We start from the raw sequence: 16,648 nt of genomic DNA, 5'->3' as shown, positions 1-16,648 counted from the left end.
TAAAAGCAACAATGTGTAAAATTAGGATTAAGTACATTTTAGCCTGTGGTAGCAGAGTAGTGGGTTACCCCAGACTCTGGGGGTCAGTATAGGTAAAAGCATCGGTACATCATCCTATAGCATCAATACGGTATCCACTTGCTTTCTGTCTATACAATGAATACAATCGTGGTGTCTGGGTGAACATAGTAGGATAGTTATAGGGAGAGTGAAGAATGAAGTAAAGAAAAGGAGAGGGAAAGAACAAAGAGTGACCAGTACTGGGGGACCTTCAAACTAAGAGATAGGTGTAATGCAGTCTCTGTAATCGATCAATTGCGATGCTAAGTCACTTGGTTGCATAAATGTAATCTTTGTAGTCTTTGGAGGACGTGTATTCTATCGATGGTAGCCACGTGGTCATGAACTCTGAGAGTTTGTCTCTGGAAACCAGGAGAATGTTCTCCATGTTCATGTAGTAGTTAATTCTAGTGAACCATAGTTTTCTTGTGGGCGGAGTTGGGGACCTCCAGAGAGTGGGGATAACTGCCCGTGCTGCGTTAGATAGGTGGCGGAGCAATGATATTCTATGCTGGGCCAGCGAGAGAGAGGAGTGGGAAAGCAACCAGAAGGCCGGGTCAATAGGGACAGGGGCATGGAGTATATCTTGAGAAATGGAAATGACATCAGCCCAGAAAGGGCGAAGTAGGGGGCAGTTCCACCAAATGTGCATTAGGGAGCCGGTGGCGCTAAGGCATCTCCAACATCTGTCCGTCACTCCAAGATACATGAAGTGGAGGAGAGAGGGGTGTCTGTACCATCTCATTAGTAGTTTATATTGGGTTTCCCTAACTTGTATGCACACTGAACTTTTATGGGATTTGAGGAATATCATCCGCCAGTCCCTGTCTGTTAATTGAATCCTCAGGTCCCTCTCCCAGGCCACCTGGAAGGATGTAGGTGTTTGAGTATCAGTGCTTTGTAACAGTTTGTAAAGTGTAGAGACAGTATGCTGGGGGGAACACTTGGAAACACACAACCTCTCAAACTGTGTTAGTTCCCTTGAAGCCTGGAGATATCTGTGCTTGGAATGCAAAAAGTGTCTAAGCTGTAGATATTTCCAGAAATCATGTTGTGGGATTTCCCATTTTGATCGTACCTCTGAAAACTGCCTGACTCCTGAGGAAGTCGCCAACTGGCCTACCCTAAAGAGACCCGCAAGGGCCCAGTCGCTAAAGTGGGAGGGCGTTAAGCCGGGTAAGAAGTCGGGGTTGGCTAGAAAAGAGGTCAACGGGCCAAAAGCGGAAGAAAGGGAGGGCCAACTGCGCGCTTTTTTCCAGAAAGAGAGGGTTGCGTTGATAGTTGGGTGGGAGGGTGGAGGCCTGGGCAGGGAGGGAAGCCAAGGGAAGATCTCTGGGAATTGCTGCATATAGAGCCCCTCTAGAGCCACCCACTGTTTGGTATCTCGACTCCTCGTCCAATCCAGAACCCTATTAAGCAAAATTGCCCAATAATAGCCTCTGATATCTGGTAATTGGAAACCACCACTTCGGGTGGAACGAATCATAGTGGATCGACTAATTCTGGGTCGTCTCCGAGACCATATGAATTGTTGTATCAAGAGTTGTATGGACTTGAACCAGGAGTCTGGGATCCGTATGGGGAGGGCTTGTAATTTGTAGAGCAGCTTAGGGAGAGTATTCATTTTCACGACATTTACCTTCCCCAGCCATGAGAGTGGTTTAAGATACCATCTGCTATAATCAGCTCTGAGTGTTCGGAGAAGGGGTGCGAAGTTCAAATTGAACAAACAGGTCAAATCTCTCGGCAGCTGTATTCCCAGATAGGATAGGTGAGAGGTGTTCCAAGTGAAGGGGAAGGATCGTTTAAGTTTAGCCACTGTGTCGGGGGCGTGGATATGTTCAGGGCGCAAGATTTGGACATGTTAATCTTAAAGTTGGGGAGGGCTTGTAATTTGTAGAGTAGCTTAGGGAGAGTATTCATTTTCACGACATTTACCTTCCCCAGCCATGAGAGTGGTTTAAGATACCATCTGCTATAATCAGCTCTGAGTGTTCGGAGAAGGGGTGCGAAGTTCAAATTGAACAAACAGGTCAAATCTCTCGGCAGCTGTATTCCCAGATAGGATAGGTGAGAGGTGTTCCAAGTGAAGGGGAAGGATCGTTTAAGTTTAGCCACTGTGTCAGGGGGCGTGGATATGTTCAGGGCGCAAGATTTGGACATGTTAATCTTAAAGTTGGAGAGTAGTCCAAAATGGGACAGCTCTTGCATGAATTGAGGAAGGGAGGAGATCGGATGTGTAATTGTGGCTAATAAGTCATCAGCAAACAGGGAGAGTTTGTGATCTGTATCTGCAACCCTCAGGCCAGTGATGCAGTCATTGGCCCTAATAGCTCTCGCGAAGGCTTCAATACAGAGGACAAAAAGTAAAGGGGATAGTGGGCAACCCTGTCGTGTCCCATTACTTATACAAAAGGGGTCGGATAAGGATCTGTTGACTCGGACTCAGGCTGTGGGTGATCTGTAGAGTCCCATAATTCTGCCAAGCGCTAGGGGACCCAGTCCGATGTGCCCCAACACAGACCTCATAAAACCCCAACTGACTCTATCGAAAGCCTTCTCAGCGTCGGTAGATAATAACACGGTAGGGGGACCCCCCTGGGATGCTATATGGATTAGGCTCAGAACCTTGGTGGTATTGTCTTTGGCCTCGCGGTTCGGGACAAAACCCACCTGATCGTTGTGGATTAGGGAAGGCAGGAATGCATTTAGTCTATTTGCCATTAATTTTGCATACAGCTTAACATCGACATTTAGAAGAGATATGGCCCTATAGCTGGAGCACATCGAGGGGTCCTTGCCGGGTTTAGGCAAAACGGAGATGTGGGCCTCCAGGGATTGGCTTGAAAAATGAGTATCTGCGGAGATGGAGTTAAAGGCCTGGAGTAGATAGGAGGAGAGAAGGTCTTTGAATTGTTTATAGTATGTGAGCGTGAAGCCGTCCGGCCCCGGGCTCTTACCAGAGGGTGTCGAGGCCAGGGCGTCTTCCAGCTCTAGCTGGGTAAAGGGTTGTTCCAGTGCTTCCCTGTCCGTAGGTGGTAGGACAGGATAGGACACCTTTTCTAAATATGCTTTCGCCTGTAGGAAGTTATAGGGAGTGGCTGTGTCGTCGGCTCGGTTCTCTAGGTTATATAGAAGGGAATAATATTGTTTAAAGCACGCATCAATTTCAGGGGTTTTGAATCGGAGAGCATCCCCGGTGTCTTTTACATTGTTAATGTACAGAGATGAGCGTTGAGCTCTAAGAGCTTGGGCCAGGAGGCGACCAGGTTTGTTGCCCCACTGGTAGTATTTGGAGTTGCATTTGCGGACTGAGAGCTGAATACTATCAGTGAGGGTTTTTTTCAGTTGGGCACGGGTGTCAAGTAGTTCTAGGTAGTCTCCGAGAGGGACGTTTTGTGTGAGGACTCGAGGTGGTGAAGTCGTTCTAATAGTTTAGTGATTAGTGCTGACCTCTGTTTCTTCATAAATGTCCCCAGCTGTATAAGTTTACCCCTTATGGTACATTTATGTGCTTCCCACAGAGTGACCTTGGAAACGTCATCCGTATCGTTAAAGGAGAAAAATTCCGTCAGGGCCTTTTCTATTTCGCCCTTGCAATATTGGTCCTGCAGTAGTGACTCACTGAGGCGCCAAGTCCATTGGCCCTGGGCTGCCTGGGGGGTTGAGAGAGTCATATGTACTGGGGCGTGATCAGACCAAGTTATCGAACCTATGGAGGAATCTATTAGTAAAGGGAGATGTCTATGACTCAGAAATAAATAATCGAGACGAGAGTAAGCATTGTGTGGGGTCGAGTAAAAGGAGTAGTCTCGATCAGAGGGATGGAGAACTCTCCAGGAATCAGCCAGCTGAAGGTCATGGAATAGTCACCTAACCTGTCGGTATTGACGTTGGGATGTCCGGGCAGAGCCGGAAGATGAGTCCAGTGATGGATCCATTATCCAGTTCAGGTCTCCCCCCAGAACCACAACCCCTGAAAGTAGTGGTTCCACTAGGGTAAGGGCGAAGCGGAGAAATGGGATCTGGTCCTTATTTGGGGCATAAAGTACAACAAATGTGTATGGGTACATACATATTTTACAGCTGACTATCAAGAGGCGACCCGTGATCGGTTTGTGGACTGATATGTCTGATAGTTGGAGAGTCCTAGAGAATATTATCGCCACACCCTTGGATTTAGCGTCTGGGTTGTTGTTATAAAAGGCCTGAGGATAACGGTGGTTAGTCAAGAAGGGGTTCTTGGCGGAAATTTTAAAATGTGACTCCTGTACTAGCGCAATATCCACTCTATCAGCCCAAAGAGACCGCAACAGGGATGCTCTTTTCTCCGGCACGTTAAGGCCTTTCGCATTGATCGATGTTACTTTAACTCTACCAGGGGATGCCATGGGGGACATAGGTCGCGGTGGAAGGTCGTGGGCCCAGAATGGTCAGTGAAAGGAAAGAGGGAGGAATAGGGGAGAGTGAGAAAGGAACAGAGCATTGGGAAAAAACAACAATAACATTCAAAAAACCCGCATTGAGGTTACCGATCCAACTAAGAATTGGGAACCCAAGAGGCAATACAGCCAGAGGCGGGTGCGGGGCGGATAAGGGAGCCTCCGCCGAGGGCAACTTGGCAATAAGCAAAAGTAGAGCGAGAATCAATAAACATGCATAGTGTTAGCTATTTGTAAACTTTAAACTGTAAACTGTAAACCTCGTTAACATGTAAAAGTCGTCGAGTGGTTGGCTGCAAGAAATCCCATGATCAGGGAACAGGAATTTGCAATCAACGGCTCGTGACATATTAGGGAGAGAGGGCAGAGCCCCAGCGACAGCGAGATATCGGATGAGAGTCCATCAGTGGTGAGAAATGGTATCACGCTGTGATCCAGGAAACCGTGTCCCACTGCAACCTTTCTATCAGGTAACACGTGAGTCCCTGTCGGGGGGGGGGGGGGTCCGTTGGAGCTTCTTCTCCCAGTTTTCCGCACCTCTTTCAAGGGTGCTTCGGTACGCAAGGGTTGGAAAGATGGTAGCTCTGGAGTGGGGAAGTCCCAATCACGCAAATCAAGTTTCGGAATGCCCAGTCCTGTACAGAATTCCGGGAAGTCCGAGAATGAGTTGAGGGTGTGGGTTCTCCCCGACAAGGAGACTTGGAGATTAAAGGGAAAGCCCCATCGATATTTCAATTGGCGTTTACGGAGTTCATCCGTTAGGGGCTTGAGGGCCTTCCGCTGTTGGAGTGTGTGCCAGGACAGATCTTGGTATATCTGGATCGGTGAACCGTTGAAATCAACTCCGTCGAGTTGGCGAACTTTGCGCATGATATCATCCTTTTGGGAGAAATAATGCAATCTGCAGATTACGTCACGTGGTCTATCCGCAGAGAGACCCCTTGGTTTCAGAGCTCTGTGGGCCCTATCGAAAGTAATGATATCGTTGGGGTCGTTGCCCAAGATCTCGTTAAAGATTTTCGTGAGGGCGTCGATCAGACCCGTCTGAGGGACATCTTCCGGCAAGCCCCGCACACGGATATTGTTTCTCCTCCCTCTGTTGTCAAAATCTGTTAGTCGTGTTTGGAGTGAGCGGATCTCCGAGGACTGAGCATCGATGATGGTTGTCAACGACTTTAGAAATGTGTCGGAGGAGTCCTGGTGATCCTCTAGGCTCGTCACCCGGTCGGAAATGTGGGAGATATCTTGTCTCACGGCTGCCAACTCACGTCTCACTGTATCTTGCAGATCTTGCTTAGTGGGTAGGTTTTTCATATAGGCTAAGATATCTTGTAGCTCCCTTCTTCCTGGGGAGCAAGTGCGTGATGCTTCCGCACCTGGAGGGGATGGGTGAGGGATCTGTGGGGGTGTGGGGGAGTCCGCAACAGGAGGGTTATCAGCCAAGGCGGGTTGGGTAGGTTGTACAAAGGATCTCATAGCGGATTGTGACATGTTTCCTCGCGGAGTTGATGTGTCGGTCTTTTTAGAAGGTCTTTTGTTCCTGGTCATCACTCAATCAGCGGCGGGGGGTTTAGATTCCCTGAAATCAAGTCAACGAGGTAGAATTTATTTACATAGCTCGCATAAGAATGCCTTCAGCGGAGCAGCTCCCTGTGGGTTGGCATCAGCAGTGCATTACGGTATCTGTAGCAACGACAGCCAGGTGTGGCACACGTCTGGTAGCGCCATTTACTCAAAGTGGTAGAGAGATATTCAGATGGTTTCCCTTGGGTGGGTTTAAATGCACTTCTTTGGTGAATTATCCTAAGGTAGCCACCAGGGGGAGTTTTCTGTGTGAGTAATGGCTCAGGGTCTATGAAAGGGCCTTTCTCAGAGCCTGTCAGGAGTAGTGAATAATTGAGTCCCCGGCTTCTGGAGAGGAGCTAGGCCGCAACCTGCAGGGGGGTTTTAAGGCCCCCCCCCCCGGCTCCGCAAACCCAACTCCTATAATCCAAGTAGTACCCCTGTACTGATAGGGTTTGAGTGGGCGCTGGGGTAGAGGGGATGGACCTCTTTACAAGTGGTAGCAATCCTATTGGGGCAGCCGCCTCATGTAGCAGTGAGAGGTCTCCCAGGATGGTGTGTCCGAAGGCAGAGGGGAGCTCCAGAGCCTGCAGGGCGAAGGGAGCACAGGTAGGGCCAGCCGCCAGCGAGACCGCCGGGCGATCCGAGCAGCGGGACGCACAGCGCTGCGCGGCTGCGAGTGGGTAGCAGCAGGCTCACGGGGGTCGCGGCCGTTGGAGACCGGCCCAGCAGCTTCAACTCGAGCTCCGTGCGTGGAGCGGACTCACCCTTGGATGCGGGACCAGCCCTTAACTCTCCAACCGAGGCTCGGTGGGTCCGGGTGGGGTATCAGGAACCGTCAGGCGCCGTCACGTAGCGGAGGTCCACCTCCGGATGGAGCGATCCGGGCTCGCCTCCAACTCCAGGTCCCGGCTTCCATCTGGGGAGAAGGCCGCAGTCCGCAGAAGCGCTTAAAAGCGCTCCCCGACTCCGCGGGTCTCCCCAAGCTTTAGTGGTGAGGTAAAGGGTGCAGCTGAGTTACTTCCTGGCTATGTGGGGAATAGGTAAAGGGGGTGAAAAGGCTCTGATTGTGTGTTCACTGGAGGAGCTGAGGTGAAACACAGCCACCTTCCCTGCTAGCCAAGCCACGCCCCACATTGGGATTTTTAAATCTCCAAATATCGATTAGACCCATAGTATCCACATATTTTGCGAACCCAGAAGGGCCACTCCCCAGGCCAGCCGCGGGCACAGCCCTCCATTTGTCCAAATAAGGGTCCATAAGGTTATTAAAATCCCCCATGCATATAACAGAGGTGAGGGGAATTTGCTATAAAGGAAGCCGCTAGTTTTAATACATCATAATTAAAAGGAGGCGGTATATATACTGCAAGGATAAAAAAGGACTGGGAGTGAAGTTTATAATCCAGAAGAAATACGTATTTACCATAGGGATCAGTTTTCACTGCATTTAGGACAAAGGGCACTGATTTTTTAATAAGCACTGATACACCTCTGGAATGAGAAGTGTGGGAGGCGTGATAAGTCCAGCCCACCCATGGCCTGCGCAGAGCCAGGAGTTTGTTGCCCTCTAAGTGAGATACAGTAAGACATACCACATCTGAGTTATACTGTTTTATCAACCTGAGAACAAACGACCTCTTAATCCTGTTGTTTATCCCGCGGACATTCCACGTTAGTAAGTTTAGACTAGGCGTACCCAAAGGTCAAGATCCTGGACAAACAGAGAGCACAAGGCACTGTCTGACAGCTTATACGCCAGGCTAACCATACTGTCGTGCTGGGAGTACGGAACCATAGCAATAGGTGAGACATCCAAGTAAACAAAATACATATACCAAAAAATAAAAATAAAAACAACTCAATAACAACCCAAGATACCCCAGAACAACCCCCCACCCCATATACCGCCCCCAAGCTTGGCATACTTGGAGCCCTAAACCACAAAAAGAACCCTCAAACCAACTAATGTATTGCCGCCAAGAGTACAGCGAGAGTGAACAAGTCACTCACCTACCATCCCTCCGGGCAGCTATATAATAACTTTAAAAAAAACTAAATGTAGGAAAACAAAAAGGAAAGGTAGAAAGCGGGAGCAATGTATGGAAAGACCACCAGAGCAAGGGAGCTCCACGGGTACATTCAATAACCAACAATTTGCAGCCGGTTCCCTGGCCGTACCGTAAAAAAGAGCACATAATATAAAGCATACACCCGTTATCTATATATCGCTATATTAAACTTCAAAAGTGCAGGCTAAATAATGCGAATACGGGCAGGGTGCACTGATTTGCTGCGCACTCAATAAGCCAGCAATCACGAATCAGTCCGAAGCCATCTGACGCCCACTCGGGGCGTAGCGATCCAGCCAAACAGAGGCCTCACGTGGGGAATTGAAGAATTTGGATTATCCATCGACAATCACTCGGAGTTTGGAAGGAAACAACATGGAGTACAATAAATTCAAGTCCCGAAGTCTGCGCTTCATCGGGCCAAATTGAGCTCTGTCCTTCTGGACCTCAGCAGCGAAGTCCGGGAACGCAGCAATCCTCACCCCGTTTCTGGTCAAAGGGCCTTTTGTACGTCCCAAGCGCAGAACAGTGTCTCTGTCCTTGTAATCAGAGCCGATGCTACCCGCTCAGCAAAGGGATGCAGAGCAGGTAAGCGCCGGACTGGAGAGGCGCTCTCCCTGCTCTGCATCCCCCCTATCTCCTGATGCTGCCGTGCCGCGCCTGTCACAGGGGTCACCAGTTATAGAACAGTGGGCAAACCAAACCCCCCATCCCAGTGTAATAGCAGTAAGCACCACCCCATTTTGCTCCGCAGCGCGTCATCTTGCTGCTGCGGCTGGCCCCTCCCCGGCTGCCAGGAACCCCCCAGCTGCGGGCAGAAATACACTATCGTGGTCCTCAGCTTCGTGACACCAAGTACACAGACAAGCAGCTCCGGAGACAGAAACACCGGATCATGGCTCTGAGTTAATCTGAACAGCAGGTGAGGTCACTGGGCGGAGGGAGGGAACGGGGGCACCCAGAAGTCCAGTACCGGCAGATACCAGTCCAGTCTCCATTACATGGATAATCATGAGGGGAGCAGATCCCCCACCCTCTTCTTACTGTGTCACCCCCCTTCGGGCCCTTCCTCCCTGTTCTGTCCCAGCTTTGTGTCTCTCCCTCCCCCTCCAGTGTCCTGTCAAAGTCACCCCCATGTCCTGTCACTGTCACTCCCCCCGTGTTGTCACTGTGTCACCCCTCATGTCCTGTCACTGTCAACCCCCCTGTCCTCTCACTGAGTCACCCCCCGTCCTGTCACTGTGTTGTGTCACCCTCCCATGCCCTGTCACTGTGTCACCCTCCCGTGCCCTGTCACTGTGTCACCCTTCCATGCCCTGTCACTGTATCACCCTCCCGTGCCCTGTCACTGTGTCACCCTCCCGTGCCCTGTCACTGTGTCACCCATCCGCCCTGTCACTGTGTCACCCTCCCGTGCCCTGTCACTGTGTCACGCTCCCGTGTCCTGTCACTGTGTCACCCCCTGTCCTGTCACTGTGTCACCCCCCCGTGCCCTGTCACTGTGTCACCCCCCGCCCTGTCACTGTGTCACCCTCCCGTGCCCTGTCACTGTGTCACCCTCCCGTGTCCTGTCATTGTGTCACCCCCCCCCCGTCCTGTCACTGTGTCACCCTCCCCTGCCCTGTCACTGTGTCACCTCCCCGCCCTGTCACTGTGTCACCCTCTTGTGCCCTGTCACTGTGTCACCCTCCCGTGTCCTGTCACTGTGTCACCCCCCGTCCTGTCGCTGTGTAACCCTCCCGTGTCCTATCACTGTGTCACCCTCCCGTGCCCTGTCACTGTGTCACCCCCCCACCCTGTCACTGTGTCACCCTCCCGTGCCCTGTCACTGTGTCACCCTGCCGAGTCCTGTCATTGTGTCACCCCCATACTGTCACTGTGTCACCCTCCCGTGCCCTGTCACTGTCACCCTCCCGTGTCCTGTCACTGTGTCACCCCCCCGTCCTGTCACTATGTCACCCTCCCATGTCCTGCCACTGTGTCACCCTCACGTGCCCTGTCACTGTGTCACCCCCGCCGCCCTGTCACTGTGTCACCATCCAGTGCCCTGTCACTGTGTCACCCTCCCGTGTCCTGTCACTGTCACCCCCCCGTCCTGTCACCCTCCCATGCCCTGCCACTGTGTCACCCTCCCATGTCGTCACTGTGTCACTCCCCCTGTCCTGTCACTGTGTCACCCTCCTGTGCCCTGTCACTGTGTCACCCTCCCGTGCCCTGTCACTGTGTCACCCTCCCATGTCCTGTCACTGTGTCACCAACCCTGTCCTGTCACTGTGTCACCCTCCCATGCCCTGTCACTGTGTCACCCTCCCGTGTCCTGTCATTGTGTCACCCCACCGTCCTGTCACTGTGTCACCCTCCCCTGCCCTGTCACTGTGTCACCCTCCCGTGTCCTGTCACTGTGTCACCCTCCCGTGCCCTGTCGCTATGTCACCCTCCCGTGTCCTGTCACTGTGTCACCCTCCCGTGCCCTGTCGCTGTGTCACCCTCCCGTGCCCTGTCACTGTGTCACCCTCCCTGTCCTGTCACTGTGTCACCCTCCCGTGTCCTGTCACTGTGTCACCCTCCCATGTCCTGTCACTGTGTCACCCACCCTGTCCTGTCACTGTGTCACCCTCCCATGCCCTGTCACTTTGTCACCCTCCCGTGTCCTGTCATTGTGTCACCCCACCGTCCTGTCACTGTCACCCTCCCCTGCCCTGTCACTGTGTCACCCTCCCGTGTCCTGTCACTGTGTCACCCTCCCGTGCCCTGTCGCTGTGTCACCCTCCCGTGTCCTGTCACTGTGTCACCCTCCCGTGCCCTGTCGCTGTCACCCTCCCGTGCCCTGTCACTGTGTCACCCTCCCTGTCCTGTCACTGTGTCACCCTCCCGTGTCCTGTCATTGTCACCCCCCATGTCCTGTAACTGTGTCACCCTCCCATGCCCTGCCACTGTGTCACTCCCTCTGTCCTGTCACTGTGTCACCCTCCCGTGCCCTGTCACTGTGTCACCCTCCTGTGCCCTGTCACTGTGTCACCCCCCTTGTCCTGTCACTGTGTCACCCCCCCTGTCCTGTCACTGTGTCACCCTCCCATGCTCTGTCACTGTGTCACCCTCTTGTGTCCTGTCACTGTGTCACCCCCCTGTTCTGTCACTGTGTCACCCTCCCGTGCCCTGTCACTGGGTCACCCTCCCGTGCCCTGTCACTGTGTCATACCCCCTGTGTCCTGTCACTGTGTCACACCCCCTGTGTCCTGTCACTGTGTCACACCCCTGTGTCCTGTCACTGTGTCACATCCCCACACCCCCCCTCCCTTTCCCGGGTCGTGTCACTGTCACCCAGGCCCGGCGCTACCTGCTCAACAAGGTCTGCAAAGCACGTAGGCGCTGGCCTGGAGAGGCGCTCCCCGCTCTGCGTCCTTGCTGATAATGTATGCTGTTGCTGCCGACTGCCGCTGTCTGCGCCTGTCATACTGTATGACAGGCAGCAGCGGCGCCGACAGCACGAAGAGCGGTGCCCATCTCCTCCTTTCTGGCTCCCTGCCTTCTTGATTGTGCTCATAAGTGAAAGTAAGGGGTGGTCCGAATGTGTACACGACCACCCGTTAGGCATATCACTAACATCAGCCGTCCGGCCAGTGAAAAGCAGGAACACGACTACAGTACAGCAGTTGGGGGCTGCTTTAACTCAAAGGTGTAGCTGCTGACAGGAGGCACTTCTTAAGCAAAAATCAGGTAATTGACAAGGGGGGGGCTGATGGTGCGCTCTTCAAAGCATAGAGTCTGCATATGAAGTTTACTTGTCAGGAACCCCACACTGTCATTTAGAATATTTGTTTTTCTGATAAAGCTATTTTTTTATATTTCCCCCGCACACTCACATATGTTTATATACACAATTTTAAATAAAATTATGCAGAAGGCATACTGTATGTCAGAAACATGTCTTACGCTCACAGGCCCTCACCCTCCCACTAACTCCCCATGACCGTCCATGCCCTCACGCTCCCTTTAACCTGCCAGTCACCATCCATGCCCTCACTCTCCCTCTAGTTCCCCCTCAGCGCCCCTACCCTCACCCTCCCCTCTAGCTCCCCATCACCGTCCATGCCCTCACGCTCCCTCTAACCCCTCAGTCACCGCCTAGACCTTCATGCTCCTCTAGCCCCCCAGTCACCGCCCATGCCCTTACTCTCTTTCTAACTCCCCCTCAGCGTCCCTGCCCTCACCCTCCCTCTATCTCCCACTCAATGTCCCTACCCTCACCCTCCCTGTAACTCCCCCCAGTGCCCATGCCTCAGGTTCCAACTAAATGCCCCTCAGCGTTCCTGCCCTCATCCTTCCTGTAACTCCCAAAGTAGTGGGAGTAATAAGGGGAAAGAGGGGAGGGAAAATAAATGGGGGAAGGGGGTGTCGAGAGAAAGGAGGAAAAAGAGAGAAAAAAAAATACCTTCTAGGTATTCAGCCTCTTCTGGCTTGCGTTCCATGGTGGAATTCTGGATAGCCTATACTGCCCAGGGCCCTATACTCCCATAAAGGTATTGTGTATAAGGAACACTACTGTGGGCATTGTGTGTAAGGCATACTACTATGTAGCATAACATGTATAAGAGGGCACTACCAGGGGCATTGTGTATAAGGACTACTAGGGTATGGTGTAATATGAATCATGGGGACTAAGGGGGTCCTTCCGACCCGTTCGCACGCAGCGGTTCTGCGCTGCGGTGCGAATGGAGCGGAAATGCACATGCGCGGCGGACGCATTTCACATGCGCATCCTTGCCTGGCGACAATCGTCGCCGGGCAACGAAACCGCCAGCGAGAAATGTGATCACAGCGGCGATCGCAAGAAGACAGACAGGCGGGAGGCGTTCCGTGGCGGATACTCACCGTTTTCGAGGCATGGTGAGTCCAACGCAGGCGTGTTGAGGCGTTTAGAGGGCGGATGTCTGACGTCAGGAACGGGACCTTCATTGCTGGATCAGCCACACTGGGTGAGTAACTGCCGCCTTGGTCTTGTTTTACTTTTTTACCAGTGACGTGCGGTGAGGTCAATGGCTGGGGAGGCACTGGCCAATGTGGGTGGGGCAATGATGCAATGAGCGAAGAGAGAGAGACAAAGAGAGAGAGGGAGTGGCTGAGGGACAGCGTTAAGGTGGGTACACACTGGTAGATATATCTGCCGATCAATTGATCGGCAGATATATCTATGGACAGCAGTGTGTTGAGCATACACACTGCCCGATCCATCGGGGACGGACGTCATGAACTGGGCGGGCGCGTGTACACGCCCGCCCAGTTCAGCTGTCAATCACTGCCGGCTGCCGCAGCAGTATATCGGTAGATATATTGTCCGTCGGCTGTGCTGCAAGGCTGATGCAATACGTCTGTGAACGACGGAGTTCACAGATGTATCGCCCGTACACACTGGCCGACAGACCTGCGATATATCGGCCGCTCAGGAGAACGGACGATATATCGGCCAGTGCGTACCCACCTTAAGAAACAAGACAATGAGTGCAGTCACACAGGGAGAGGAACAGGGGCAGAGAAAGGACTAGGGGTGGGGGGTAATAGGGGGTGTTAGAGTTAGGGCAATGACAGGACAGTCACACAAGAAGAGAGGCAAAATAGAGGGGTAAGTAGAGAAATATGAGGGAGCTGTGGGGTAATAGAGAGTGTCAGATTTAGGATAATGAGGGTGCAGCACTCACACAGGGAGAGGGGCAGTTGGAGAGAGAGGGCATGCTGTGTGTGGTAGAGACAGCAGAATGAAAGAGGGGAGGGGTGGGAGGTATAGATACAGAAATAATAAAGCAGCAGCAGACAGGTCTCAACTAACCTATCTAGTGTTGTTAGAGGCAGCATCATGGTCTGAGAGGAGCTGCAAGCCTGTACTTTGCTATTTTATAACCTATAGCAACGTAACAAATGTTTTACATATAGAAAGAAATTTGCAATGGAGTCACAGCATCACGGTTGCAGCGCGGAAGCTCTTCTGATGCTCTCTATCCCTAGGTAAACTAGAAAACAAATTCTATGATGCTGTGAATTTGTTTTCTAGTGTACCTAGGGATAGAGAGCATCAGAAGAGCTTCCGCGCTGCAGCCGCCGTGCCGCTGGCTGGGACAATTGTCGTACTGGCACCTTCACTCACACTAAGAGAAAGTCCCGGGGTAAGCTCCTGATGTCAGACAGCCACGACCACCGCGCTCCCTGGCAGGGCCGAATCTGGGGGGGTGTTTCATAGCCACGCCCACTTTTGAGCAGAAGAGAGCTCTCCCGGGAGAGCCTGAGGCAGAACGATGTGCTGCAGCGTATACCACAGCAGCTCAGAGGAGCCAGGAGAGCAAGGGTTACAGAGCATTTGCCCCTCACTTGCTGGTGTGTGGGTACTAGGGCTAATAAATACAATTACCCCATAGCACAGTCACATGTACATAGAACAATCATAAAGCTCTATCTCAGTCTCACTCAAAAAGTTCAGTCAGAATTGAGAGAGGAGGAGTTAGGATTGCAGATGGGAGGAGTTGGGACTGTAGAGGGAGGAGTCAAGATTAAACCGTAAACCGCCCCCCCTAAAGAAAAGTCTAGATCCGTCCCTGCTCCCTGGTGACCTGGAGGAGTCCATCTTCTGCTCGGTAGCCCCAGCCTGAACGCTGCCTCCTGCCTTGGTGGTGCTCCCTTGTCGCCGTGTGACCTGCTCACCCTGCTGGGCACTGTCTCTGCAGTGGGGAGCAGTGAGCATCGGCGGAGAGAGCGAGAGGTGGTCATCAGGGGAGGGGAGCATAGCAGATCGGGAAGATGAGGGGCGTGCCTTGATGTGGGCTCAAGGCACAACCCTGTCATTGAGGCACATGTACAGGTGCCTCAATCCCTCGTTTTTTTCAATGGGCATTTCCTGACCACTGCCATGGCCCCGCCCCCGCTTCATGCAGTTTATAATTGTCAGTGGGAGGCAGCGCTCTCGCTGCCTCCCATCTCTGTATGGCTAGGATTTTAACTGTGAAAAATTAGTAGAATAATACAAAGAAGTCATCAATTACACAGAATCTGTGTTATAGATATCTTTTTTGTATTATTCTAATAATCAGATCAGAATATGACAGGTGAGGCACTGCCTCCCCTGCCTCCCCTGACTGCACGTCCCTGTTTTTTACCATAGCAGGGCTGCACAAGCGTTCGCAGCCCTGCTATGCTAGAATACACTCCCCCATAGGCGGTATCAGGTTGATCGTATGAGCAGCAAAAAGTTGCTACGTGCAATCAATTCGGAATGACCCCCTAAGTGCAGAGTAATGTAAGTAAGATTGTGCTACAGTGTGGTATAATTTGAATTGGAGGTACTATTGTGAGGTGCTATTATGTGGCCCCTCCTCCTTAAGACCACACCCCCTTTTGTGATGCACACCTTCGGCACGTGCTGTCCCCTTATGAGTTAAGGGAGGGAGGGCGCAAAATTATAGTTTGCAGGAGGGCACCGAACACCCTAGCACCGGCCCTGCTTGTAATGTAAACATTTTGCAATAAAGGTGCGAGGGGGAGCACCAGGAGGTGGAGGGCGATTAGGAATTCTATGAGCTCGCTGGACTGCGAAGTGCGGAATGAAGGATTCTTTGCCATACAATTCTAGGAGCCAGCCTTCCAGAAACGATTCCAGAGAGGAACCCTCTTCCCTCTCCGGCAGGCCCACGAAGCGTAAATTGTTTCTGCAGAGGCGTCCCTCCATATCCAGGAGCTTAGATTGCATGGTAGTGACTTGCTGAGATATATTGGAAACAGTACAATTAAGAGGAGTGTAGGAATCTTCCAGATTCGAGACACGAGTTTCCACCTCTCCAACTCGTTTCCGTATACGTTGTACATCCTGTCTCAGGAGTGATAAATCGCACTGTACCCTCTCAATTTTGTCAGTTAATCTCTTCTCACTATTCGCAATGGGGAGGGGAAGATGCTGCTGTCCCTGCATTACTAGCATACTGCTTCAGTTTAGCAGCAGCAGCATTAGAGGGATGATTCTTCCCCATATTATCACCAGGTGGGGATTATATATAATTCCAAAGTCTTTTGATAGAGAGAGAGGTGTTTTATGTGATAGGTTATAATTTTAGCAGGGCACAGGACTGTCGCAGCAACAGGGTGAGCCCGGAGATGCTCCCACGGCAGGCAGAAATCAAAATGGCCGCCGCCCTCTCGGCTCTCAGACCCCCAGAGTACCTGTAATAAGCAACCAGTTCAGGAGGGCAGCACAACAGGGCGAAGCATCCAGGCAGCTGCCTGTCAGGAGATCACTGCAGCCCCTGTGTGAGAGGAGAGGGAGAGAGCTTCTGCACGCCGAGCGGGAGCCGGAGAGAAGCCGGAAGTGCGGGAGGACCGGGGCTCCGTATTGCGTGCAGGGCCTCACAGGACGCCAGCCAGAACACGCGCTCAAACGGTCCGGGCGGCCAGCAAGGAGCCTCTGGAGGTGCAGCAGAGTCTGGGCAACGCGGGTGGGCACAGGTGCAGCGGGAACCGGGCGCAGGATAGATG

This window comes from Pseudophryne corroboree, chromosome 9, assembly GCF_028390025.1.
Source record: "Pseudophryne corroboree isolate aPseCor3 chromosome 9, aPseCor3.hap2, whole genome shotgun sequence".
Taxonomy (NCBI): Eukaryota; Metazoa; Chordata; class Amphibia; order Anura; family Myobatrachidae; genus Pseudophryne; species Pseudophryne corroboree.
This window is presented reverse-complemented; position numbering follows the sequence as displayed.